At 36.1% G+C, this 13065-nt stretch overlaps 1 protein-coding gene across 1 annotated transcript in view; it reads left to right on the forward strand.

The window, feature by feature from the left end:
- Positions 1–253: 253 nt before the first annotated feature.
- The window catches only part of LOC136027528 (zinc finger MYND domain-containing protein 11-like), a 447024-nt gene continuing 434212 nt past the window's right edge, over positions 254–13065 (forward strand). The window contains exon 1 of the mRNA XM_065704878.1: positions 254–374. The gene's annotated coding sequence lies outside the window, so the exon portion shown is untranslated. The remainder of the gene's footprint in view (positions 375–13065) is intronic.

Consider the following 13065-nt stretch of genomic DNA (forward strand, 5'->3'; position numbering starts at 1 on the left):
ATAGACACAGGCCTCAGGACCAGGCTAAGTATATCCTTGTTTTCAGACCCATGTATTAACCTAAATTTCAAAACCTTAGAAAATAAGCTAATCACCATATTTCCCATAATGATAGGCCTGAAGATTTCGTGTCACTTCTTATAACCTTTCTTAAAAAGAGGCAGCATATTATAGCTCATTTTTTTTATCTGTGCCTTAGGCAAACTATTAATGACGCCATCTATTCAATCATAATCTTTATCTAGATTGCTCTGTTAAAAATAAAACAACTGTTTACCTTTTTATATTTTAATTGTAAAAAAGGTAAAAGAATGCAAACTAGGAAAAGTTAAAACTAAATTATTCTGTTCAATTGTCCTAATTTCAAAGTTGAAGTAAGTTGATTTCTTTTGAACTTCTGTTCTAAAACCGAACCAGTTTGAATCAATAGGCCTAACACATGTCTCAAGGTTTTTATCAGTACATTGAAGGGGGGTGAAATACTATTTAGAACTCTTAGGACGCTCATTGCCTTTCTATAACTGTAATGCATTAAGGAACCCAGACATGCATGGGTCAATCTAGTAGCCTACTTAGGCATTGGGTAAATAGGCTAGTTGCTCTCTGGACCAAATTTCTGTGACATTTTAAAGAAAGCAGTTGGACTAGCCTAGGTGCAGTTAATTTTTTCATTTAATATTTCAGCCAATTCATTGAAGTTTAATTCACCTGACTCTACAACTCTAGCACCAGATGAAGTTTAGCTTAAGCACTCTAGCCTGTATACCCAGAGATTGGTGTGCAGGGCCTGAGATCATGGTCATAATATAGGAGGAGCAATTATAATTTAGCCTCCAGCAGGAGCAGTAACAATATGATTCCTAGTGTTCAGCAGGAATGTTGTGGTTTTGACATGACAACAGTATTTAGCCTAGAGATAAGCTGCTAAACTGTACAATAGTCTGTCCATTTATCAATCCATCTGGGAGAATAATATTATACTAAATAGAAAAACTAAAGATTATAAAGTAGAATAAAAATGGGGGATAGGGTACCACAAGGAGTCCCAGGGTAGGTTAAATTAAATTAACTAAAGAAATAAAAGAAAAATACAATTTTCTGGTAACCAGGGCCAAAAGGATTTAAATCAGTGTTCAAATTCATGTCTAGCTAGGATCTCATGTCTAGCCAGAAATCAACATCTAGGAAACTATCATTCCCATGAAGAATTCAGTGCATAGCTAAAACTACAACTATAGTTCCAAATAGATTACAGTTGTCATTTTTAGCCAATCAAGAGGGTTTATGGGGGTAAAACCTTCAAAATTGAATTTTTTGTTTTACTGTCACAAGATAATGGATAAGACATGCCAAACAATTCCCTTGGTGTGCTTCACTATAATGTTTGGTAGGGTAAGACAACCAGTACTGGGACACTTCAATCACTCTGCCTATTCTAAGACAGAATCTTTGGTTAGATTGCAACATGTTCAATACTGGGCCAAAAGACAACAGGTTTTTTGGAAGCAACCCAGAAAAATGTATAGATTGGTTATCCAAGATTAAAGTCTTTTGTCCCAGTTTTGCCCATGTTGTAATCCAATCAAAGATTTTGTATCAGAATAGGCAGAGTGACCAAAGTGTCCCAGTACTGGTTGTCTTACCTGTAGCATGTTTGCCTAAAAAAGAAAAAACAATTAATGAGAAAATGCAAATTAAATTTCAGTTTAAAAATGTAAACATAGATGATTAAAATAGTGGAACTTGACACATTCTGATTGGTTATAATCAAAAATCCTTGACTTTGAGTTCTAGAGTCTAGAACTGGATGCTTAGCTGTAACTTGTCTAGCCAAACACCAAATTTTTCTTGTAACAGTAGTTGTCTAGACATAGATGATCTAGGATTAATCTAGTTCACTTAGAATTCCCAGCCATACATTCTGTGGCTTTTTCTGTGAGGCTTTTGCAAAGTCACAAAATCATTTGTGAGATTAGAATTTTGACATATTTTGCCATGTAAGTGTTGGGGCTTAATGAGGTCCTACCACTTGTCACCCCCAAATGCAGGCACTGTATATACATACCTCAAGTTTATTTGGAGCAGCTAAAGATTAGGATCCAATTTACTATTCCATCCATATATAAAAAGATCAGTTAAATTCTGGATTTTTTTTTGAGGGGTCAATCTGTTGATGTTTAGATGACCATGCTAGCTAAGAGACAAATATATGGTAAGATACTCAGTAGTTAAACTGCTAATCACCACTTGAACAGTAAAATCTATTATACTTCTTATGTGTTCTGTTATCTTAAATCACACTTGCTAGTAATAAAATGAATCCTGTGTCCACCAGCTTCAGTGATGATAGTTTGTACTCTCTGAGGTCCCAAGCATTGGTCCAGGGGGTTTATTGAGCCACTCCCTGTATGCTGATGATTTTAACCATCTATGCAGGTAGAGGTCACTGTTTCTTCAATGAGGGAGTCCTACAAACTGACAACTCCATTTGAGAAGAATTTTGTTCCTCAATCTGGTATTTGCTTGTTTCCGGAAAAGCTTATGAGGGTGGCCATGAACTCTCCTTGAATTGTCTAGTTTGAAAGGGTCAAGAATGATATCCTCAGTATTTAGAAGCTTGTATGCTGTTATCACATTGCCTTGTCTGCATCTATATGTTAGAGATGGTATTCTGAGCTGACATAGACAGGGTAGATATGGGACATCTTAGAGGTCTTTAATACATTTTGTTGCCCTCCTCTGTACTGATTCCATTGCTGCTTAATTAGTCTTGTTGGTTGGGCATGCAACATATATTCCAAACTCTAGCCTTCACCTAGTTGGTGGGGGCGCTTCTTGGTGGGGACAATTAAAAATTTCTCTTTCAATGATCTTCTTACAATTAAAAATTTGTCTTTGAACGATTTTCTTAAATACCCGTGTCCTGGTCTTCATTTATATTCCCTGTGTCCCAGTCATCATTTGTGTCCTGGTATCCCAGTCTGTAATTTCTCTTTGAGTGTCCTGGTCGTCATTTATATTCCCTCTGTCCTGGTTGTCATTTGTGTCCCAGTCTGTAATTTCTCTTTGAGTGTTTTTTCTTTTTAGTTTTTTTTTAGTTTTTTAGCTTTTTTTAGTTTTTTTTTCTTCTTTATTTTTCAGCGTCACTATGAAATACATATCGCCAAACCTTTGTTTTTAACTAAAATCTGGTAGGCATTGATGACCTTATCCAAGTCAAAATCCCAAACCCAATCATCATCACTATCATTTTCAGTTTTGATATGTTTTGACTCTTGCTGTCCGGGTGGATTTTCATCTAACTGCGCGGTTTTGTGTTCTTTAGCTGCAAGCCTGTTTTCTTGCTGTTCTTGTGATTCCTCAGCATGCTTTCTTTTCTTACTTTCTCTGTCAGCTGCAAGCCTGTTTTCTTGCTGTTCTTGTGATTCCTCGGCACACTTCTTTTTCTTACTTTCCCTATCAGCTGCAAGTTTTTGGCATAGACTCTTTGAGCAGCTTCCTCGGCTGTTGCCATTGTAGGTTCTTCAGTCATTTTACAATTAAACATTTTTCCGTCCACAATCTTCTTGCAATTAAAAATTTGTCTTTGAACGATTTTCTTAAATACTTTTAATGACGTCATCGTCATAACAAACATGACGACAACTAACTTCATGACGACATGATGACATGACGTCACTAAAAAGACAACTTATTTTTATATATATACTAGCTGTTGGGGTGGCGCTTTGCGCCACCCCAACACCTAGTTGGTGGGGGCGCTTCACATATATTTTTTTAGTTTTCTTTTTCTCCTTTATTTTTCAGTTTTTTTCCTTTTTTTAGTTTTTTTTTCCTTTTTCAGTTCTTTTAGTTTTTACCTTTTTTAGTTTTTTTTAGTTTTTTAGATAAAATTTTTTTTTAGTTTTTTCCTTTTTTTCTTTTTAGTTTTTTATTGGTTTTTACCTTTTTTTTTAGCTTTTTCAGTTTTTTTTAGTTTTTTCTTTTAACTTTTTTTTTAGTTTTTATCTTTTTTATTTTTTTTATTTTTATTCTTAATTTTATTAGTTTTCTTTTTCTCTTCTATTTTTCAGTTTTTTCCTTTTTTTAAGTTTTTTTTTAGTTTTCAGTTTTTTAGTTTTTTTTAGTTTTTTTAGTTTTTTAGCTTTTTTATTTTTTTTATTAGTTTTTTGTTTTTTTGTAGTTTTTGCCTTTTTTTAGTTTTTTCAGTTTTTTTTTAGTTTTTAGTTTTTACCTTTTTTAGCCTAACCAGGATTTGAACCTGGGACCTTCATTCTCTGTTCTGACACCCTCTCTCATCGAGTGACTACTCCAGCATGTTCATTTTGGTGTTTTAAATGGTATATTATTAACCAAATTAATGTATTTTACAATATACTAAGCATCGTCAAAGCAAAAATGACGACAACTAATTTCATGACGTCAGCCGACACAGAAACATGACGTCACCTGCGGCACCCCAACACCTAGTTGGTGGGGGCGCTTCGCGCCCCCCCAAGCCCCTCCCCCCCCGCGCGCGTAAGTCGTTACGCGCCATATTAGTTACGCGCCATTGTAGTTGTGTCCCTATGTCCCACCTGTGAATATAGATATATATATATATTTATATATATATATATATATATATATATATGTTTTTAACTACGTAAAACTTGCGAATATACAACATTCTTTGCTGTCCCATTGTCTGTGCATATAAATAGATTGTCAGGTTTACCGACTCTTGAACATGCAACATATAATGGTCCATGGGAAAACAATCCGTATTCAGATCTATACCTCACGATTCTAATGATTGCCCTTGAGCTTTGTTGATTGTGATTGCTAATCGATCATTCCCAGTTTGTAATTTCTCTTTGAGTGTCCCGGTCGTCATTTATATTCCCTGTGTCCCGGTGTCCCGGTCGTCATTTGTGTCTTGGTGTCTATATATCCGGCCTGTGCCCCCGGCGTCCCCGTTGTAGTTGTGTCCCTGTGTCCCAGTCGTCATTTATATTCCCTCTGTCCCGGTCGTGATTTGTGTCCGGGTGTCCCAGTCTGTAATTTCTCTTTGAGGTTCCCGGTCATCACTTATATTTCCTCTGTCTCGGTCGTCATTTGTGTCCCGGTCTGTAATTTCTCTTTGAGTGTTTTTTCTTTTTAGTTTTTTTTAGTTTTTTACCTTTTTTCTTTTTTCAGTTTTCTTTTTCTTCTTTATTTTTCAGCGTCACTATGAAGTACATATCGACGAACCTTTCTTTTTTTAACGTACATCTGGTAGGCATTGATGACCTTATCCAAGTCAAAATCCCAAACCCAATCATCATCGCTATCATTTTCAGTTTTGATATGTTTTGACTCTCGCTGTCCAGGTGGATTTTCATCTAACTGCGTGGTTTTGCATTCTTTAGCCGCAAGCCTGTTTTCTTGCTGTTCTTGTGATTCCCCGGCACGCTTTCTTTTCTTACTTTCTCTATCAGCTGCAAGGCTGTTTTCTTGCTGTTCTTGTGATTCCTCGGAACGCTTTCTTTTCTTACTTTCTCTATCAGCAGCAAGTTTTTTGGCATAAACTCTTTGAGCAGCTTCCTCGGCCTTTGCCATTGTAGGTTCTTCAGTCATTTTACAATTAAACATTTTTCCGTGAACAAATGTCTTAAATACCGTTAATGACGTCACCGTCATAGCGAAAATGACTACAACTAACTTCATGACGTCAGCCGACACAGAAACATGACGTCACCTGATCCACAGATCCACAGACAGACAACTTATTTTTATATATATAGAAAGAAGATAGCTGTTAGGGTGGCGCTTCGCGCCACCCCAACACCTAGTTGGTGGGGGCGCTTCGCGCCCCCCCCCCCCCAAGCCCCCCCGCGCGCGTAAGTCGTTACGCGCCATATTAGTTACGCGCCATTGTCGTTGTGTCCCTATGTCCCACCTGTGAGTATAGATATATATATATATATATATATATATATATATATATATATATATATATATATATATATATATATATATATATATATATACTAGCTGTTGGGGTGGCGCTTCGCGCCACCCCAACACCTAGTTGGTGGGGGCGCTTCGCGCCCCCCCCAAGCCCCCCCGCGCGCGTAAGTCGTTACGCGCCATAATAGTTACGCGCCATTGTAGTTGTGTCCCTATGTCCCATTGTCTTTGCATATAAATAGATTGTCAGGTTTACCGACTCTTGAACATGCAACATATAATGGTCCATGGGAAAACAATCTGTATTCAGATCTATACCTCATGATTCTAATGATTGCCCTTGAGCTTTGTTGATGGTGATTGCTAATCGACCATTCCCTGTCCCGGTGTCCCGGTCGTCATTTACATCCCCCTGTTTCCCCCGGTGTCCCCGTTGTAGTTGTGTCCCTGTGTCCCGGTCGTCATTTATATTCCCTGTGTCCCGGTCGTTTTTTTCCTTTTTTTTCTTTTTTAGCTTATTTAGATTTTTAGATTTTTTAGTTTTTTTATTAGTTTTTATTTTTTTTTTCTTTTTAGTTTTTTTGTCCCGGTCGTCATTTATATCCCCCTGTTTCCCCCGGTGTCCCCGATGTAGTTGTGTCCCTGTGTCCCGGTCGTCATTTATATTCCCTGTGTCCCGGTCGTCATTTGTATCCCGGTGTATTTTTTTTTTTATTTTTTTCTTTTTTAGTTCTTTTAGTTTTTACCTTTTTTAGTTTTTTTTAGTTTTTTAGATGAATATTTTTTTTAGTTTTTTCCTTTTTTTATTAGTTTTTAGTTTTTTTTGCAACATATAATGGTCCATGGGAAAACAATCTGTATTCAGATCTATACCTCATGATTCTAATGATTGCCCTTGAGCTTTGTTGATGGTGATTGCTAATCGACCATTCCCTGTCCCGGTGTCCCGGTCGTCATTTACATCCCCCTGTTTCCCCCGGTGTCCCCGTTGTAGTTGTGTCCCTGTGTCCCGGTCTTCATTTATATTCCCTGTGTCCCGGTCGTTTTTTTCCTTTTTTTCTTTTTTAGCTTATTTAGATTTTTAGATTTTTTAGTTTTTTTATTAGTTTTTATTTTTTTTTTCTTTTTAGTTTTTTTGTCCCGGTCGTCATTTATATCCCCCTGTTTCCCCCCGGTGTCCCCGATGTAGTTGTGTCCCTGTGTCCCGGTCGTCATTTATATTCCCTGTGTCCCGGTCGTCATTTGTATCCCGGTGTATTTTTTTTTTTATTTTTTTCTTTTTTAGTTCTTTTAGTTTTTACCTTTTTTAGTTTTTTTTAGTTTTTTAGATGAATATTTTTTTTAGTTTTTTCCTTTTTTTATTAGTTTTTAGTTTTTTTTTGTAGTTTTTGCCTTTTTTTAGTTTTTTCAGTTTTTTTTTTAGTTTTTTATTGGTTTTTACCTTTATTTTAGCTTATTTTTCAGTTTTTTTCCTTTTTTTTTTAGTTTTTAGTTTTTTTAGTTTTTTATCTTTTTTTTAGTTTTTTTAGTTTTTTTAGTTTTTTAGCTTTTTTATTTTTTTTTATTAGTTTTTAGTTTTTTTTGTAGTTTTTGCCTTTTTTTAGTTTTTTTAGTTTTTTAGCTTTTTTATTAGTTTTTAGTTTTTTTTGTAGTTTTTGCCTTTTTTTAGTTTTTTTAGTTTTTTAGCTTTTTTATTTTTTTTATTAGTTTTTAGTTTTTTTGTAGTTTTTGCCTTTTTTAGTTTTTTCAGTTTTGACGTCACCTGATCCAGTTTTTTCAGGTGACGTCACCTGACCCATCCATCCATCCATCCACAGACAACTTATTTTTATATATATAGATATATATATATATATATATATATATGTTTTTAACTACGTAAAACTTGCGAATATACAACATTCTTTGCTGTCCCATTGTCTGTGCATATAAATAGATTGTCAGGTTTACCGACTCTTGAACATGCAACATATAATGGTCCATGGGAAAACAATCCGTATTCAGATCTATACCTCACGATTCTAATGATTGCCCTTGAGCTTTGTTGATTGTGATTGCTAATCGACCATTCCCTGAGTCGCCATCGTCATTTATATATCCCCCTGTGCACCCCGGCGTCCCCTTTGTAGTTATGTCCCTGTGTCCCGGTCGTCATTTATATTCCCTGTGTCCCGGTCGTCATTTGTGTCCCGGTGTCCCAGTCTGTGATTTTTCTTTGAGTGTCCCGGGCGTCATTTCTATTCCTTGTGTCCCGGTGTCCCGGTCGTCATTTATATCCCCCTGTGCAGTTTTTTTATTTTTATTTATATTTTTTTAGTTTTCTTTTTCTCCTTTATTTTTCAGTTTTTTTCCTTTTTTTAGTTTTTTTTCTTTTTCAGTTCTTTTAGTTTTTACCTTTTTTAGTTTTTTTTTAGTTTTTTAGATGAAATTTTTTTTTAGTTTTTTTCCTTTTTTTCTTTTTAGTTTTTTATTGGTTTTTACCTTTTTTTTTTTAGCTTTTTCAGTTTTTTTAGTTTTTTTTTTACTTTTTATTTTTTTTTATTTTTTTTATTTTTATTCTTAATTTTATTAGTTTTCTTTTTCTCTTTTATTTTTCAGTTTTTTCCTTTTTTTTAAGTTTTTTTTTTTAGATTTTAGTTTTTTTATTTTTTTAGTTTTTTTTTAGTTTTTTTAGTTTTTTAGCTTTTTTATTTTTTTTTATTAGTTTTTAGTTTTTTTTGTAGTTTTTGCCTTTTTTTAGTTTTTTCAGTTTTTTTTTAGTTTTTAGTTTTTTACCTTTTTTAGCCTAACCAGGATTTGAACCTGGGACCTTCATTCTCTGTTCTGACACCCTCTCTCATCGAGTGACTACTCCAGCATGTTCATTTTGGTGTTTTAAATGGTATATTATTAACCAAATTAATGTGTTTTACAATATACTAAGCATCGTCAAAGCAAAAATGACGACAACTAATTTCATGACGTCAGCCGACACAGAAACATGACGTCACCTGATCCACAGATCCACAGAAAGACAACTTATTTTTATATAGATAGAAGATAAGATCTATCTATCTATATATATCTATATATATAAAAATAAGTTGTCTGTCTGTGGATCTGTGGATCAGGTGACGTCATGTTTCTGTGTCGGCTGACGTCATGAAATTAGTTGCCGTCATTTTTGCTTTGACGGTGACGTCATTCAAGTTATATAAGACATATGTTCATATTCAAAGAGTCTATGCCAAAAAACTTGCTGCTGATAGAGAAAGTCAGAAAAGAAAGCGTGCCGAGGAACTACCAGAGCAACGCGAAAGCAGACTTGCTGCTAAAAGAGAAAGTGAAAAAAGAAGGCGTGCCGAGGAATCAAAAGAACAGCAGGGAAACAGGCTTGAGGCTGATAGAGAAAGAAAGAACAGAAAGCATGCTGAGGAACTACCAGAGCAACGCGGAAGCAGACTTGCTGCTAAAAGAGAATGTGAAAAAAGAAGGCGTGCCGAGGAATTACAAGAACAGCAAGAAATCAGGCTTGCTGCTGATAGAGAAAGTAAGAAAAGAAAGCGTGCCGAAGAATCAGAGCAACCTGAAAGTTATCGCCTGGCATTAAGGTACAACCCAGTCGATGATTATAGCTTGAGTAGATGTGTTCAAATCGGGACAATGTCTAAAATTTGTCCCTATTGCAAGGCCTTGAAATTCAATGGTGAAACAATGGGAATGTGTTGCGCCTCAGAAAAAGTTAAACTTCCTCTATTGGCTGCACCACCAGAGCCATTGAAGACTTTCCTTACTGGAACTACGTCAGAATCTAAGCGTTTTTTGTCAAAAATTAGACAATACAACTCATGTTTCCAAATGACGTCGTTTGGAGCCCAAATCGAAAATCCAGATCAATTTATGTCTACTTTCAAAGTAAAAGGGCAAATTTATCATAAAGCAGGGTCACTTCTACCATTCTCAGGCGAGAATCATAAATTTTTACAATTGTACTTCATCAGTGATAGAAATTCTGAATTGAATGCACGTTGCGAAATTTCTCCCAACGTTGAAAGGACAATCGTTTCCGAATTGCAACATCTTTTCCACGAAAATAATAATTTAGTACGTCTGTTCAAAACAGCCATCGATTTGATGCCTACTGATACGCATAAAATTGTTATTTCCGCTGACAAAACGCCTCCTGGCCAACATGTGCGTAGATACAATACTCCGACTATCGACGAAGTGGCAATCGTTATGGTCGGTGATCAGTTTTTACCTCGAGATATTATTCTTCATAAGCGAAACGCTCAGTTGTTAAGAATTGCTGAAACTCATCGATGCTACGATGCCCTACAATATCCTATCATTTTTTGGGATGGAGCCGACGGCTATCACTTTATTATTAAATTGATGAATCCAGCCACTAACAAAGAAATGAATAAGAAATGCAGTGCATTGCATTATTATTCCTATAGACTAATGATTCGGCAGGATGAAGAAAATTATATTTTAAAATGCCGTGAATTGTTTCACCAATTTGTTGTGGATATGTATGCTAAAATTGAATCAGAACGTTTGCTATATATCCGCCTGAATCAGACCAAGCTCCGCTCTGAACAATACATTCATTTGCGAGATGCAGTTATAAATGACGGTAATACCACGAACGTTGGAAGATTAACAATTTTACCTTCGTCATATGCTGGCAGTCCCCGTCATATGCATGAATATGCTCAAGATGCTATTGCGTATGTTCGTCTCTATGGTCGTCCAGATTTATTTATTACATTTACATGTAATCAATCTTGGGACGAGATACTGCAGCTTTTACTTCAAGGACAATCGGCGGTTCATAGGCATGACATTACGGCACGTGTCTTCCGGCAAAAGTTGAAATCACTGATAAACTACCTTGTAAAACATGAAGTGTTTGGGTCAGTGCGATGCTGGATGTACTCAGTGGAATGGCAAAAACGAGGTTTGCCACACGCACATATACTAATCTGGCTACATAAAAAAATTACTTCGAACGAAATTGATGATGTGATTTCCGCTGAAATACCTGATAAAAATGTCGATAAGGGGTTACATGATATTATTGTAAAAAATATGATACATGGACCTTGCGGTGCACTGAACGAAAATTCACCATGCATGGCCAAAGGAAGGTGCACAAAGCAATATCCTCGACTTTTAGTACCCAATTAATTACTGGCAATGATGGTTACCCACAATATAGAAGAAGATCTACTGAAGATGGCGGTAAAACAACAATAATAAAGAAGCGTAACGGTACCACCATCGAAGTAGATAACCAGTGGGTTGTTCCATATTCCCCATTATTATCAAAAACATTTAATGCACACATAAACGTTGAATACTGTAACTCCATAAAGGCAATCAAATACATATGTAAATACGTCAACAAAGGCAGTGACATGGCAGTTTTTGGCTTGCAGTCCGAAATCAAAATTTCGATGAAATCGTAGAATATCAGGCTGGAAGATACATAAGCAGTAATGAAGCTGTTTGGCGAATTTTTTCATTTCCGATACATGAACGTAGTCCAGCTGTTGTTCACTTAGCGGTACATTTACAGAATGGTCAACGTGTTTATTTCACAAAACCAACGTGCAACAAAGAGTCCTGAATCCACCGGATACAATATTAACAGCTTTTTTTTCGCTTTGCAAAAATGATTCTTTTGCAAAAAAACTGCTGTATACTGAAGTGCCTTCGTATTACACGTGGAATACTAAAAATAAAGTATTTGAACGTCGAAAACAGGGTAAGTCAGTCGACGGCCAACCTACCATCTTCAAAGATACCACGATAGGAAGACTCTACACCGTTCACCCCAATCAACATGAATGCTTCTTTCTACGGCTGCTTTTGGTGAATGTACCCGGTCCGACATCCTTTGAGTATTTGAGGACTGTAAATGGTACTATACATGACACTTACCGTAGTGCATGCCAAGCTCTGAATTTATTGGAGAATGACCAACACTGGGATAATTGCATCAATGACGCGTGCGAAACGTCAACCCCAAGTAAAATTCGTGCATTGTTTGGCATCATTTTAACAACTTGCTCTCCATCAGCTCCTACAGAGTTATGGGAAAAATATAAGTCAAAAATGTCCGAAGATATACTTCATCGAAAACAGTTAGAGACGTCAGATATGACTTTTGATTTTACATCAGAAACTTATAACTAAACTTTAGTTGTTATAGAAGATTTGTGCGTAAGTATGGCAAACAAACCTCTTCAGGATTTGGGAATGCCTTCACCTAACCGTATCTCTGCTGTTTCGACATGTGTAGAATTGGATCGTGAACAAAGTTACAGTACGAGTGATCTATTGTCGTATGTACAAAATAACATTTCCAAGTTAACGTCGGAACAAAAAGACATTTATGATATGATAATGCATTGTGTCGATAACAACGTTGGAGAAATTTTCTTTTTGGATGCGCCAGGAGGTACTGGTAAAACGTTTGTGATAAAACTGATTCTGGCATCAATTCGATCAAAAAATGATATAGCGTTGGCAATTGCGTCGTCCGGAATAGCCGCAACATTGCTGCCTGGTGGAAGAACTGCTCATTCCGCTTTGAAATTGCCTCTGAACATGCATTCTACAGAAAATCCCACGAGCAATATTTCCAAATCATCTGGGATGGGTAAAGTATTGCAGCAATGCAAACTTATTATTTGGGATGAGTGCACAATGGCACACAAAAAATCGCTCGAGGCTCTGGATCAATGCTTGAAAGATTTGCGAGGGAAGTCGAAACCCTTTGGCAGCACCTTAATATTGCTTGCGGGAGATTTCAGGCAAACATTACCTATAATACCTAGATCAACTCCTGCAGACGAAATGAATGCTTGCCTGAAAAATTCTAATTTATGGGCACACGTAAAAACATTAAAATTAACTACAAATATGCGTGTCCGATTGCAAAACGATGACTCTGGTCAAACATTTTCAGATCAATTGCTGGCAATAGGAAACGGAAAGCTCCAAGTAGACTCAATTTCAGGACGTATACAACTACCTGCTGATTTCTGTAATTTAGTGACGTCCAAAAATGAATTGATTGAAAAAGTATTTCCGAATATTCTAAAAAATTATAAAAATAATAAATGGCTAAGTGAAAGAGCGATT

Source organism: Artemia franciscana, chromosome 5, assembly GCF_032884065.1.
Source record: "Artemia franciscana chromosome 5, ASM3288406v1, whole genome shotgun sequence".
NCBI lineage: Eukaryota > Metazoa > Arthropoda > Branchiopoda > Anostraca > Artemiidae > Artemia > Artemia franciscana.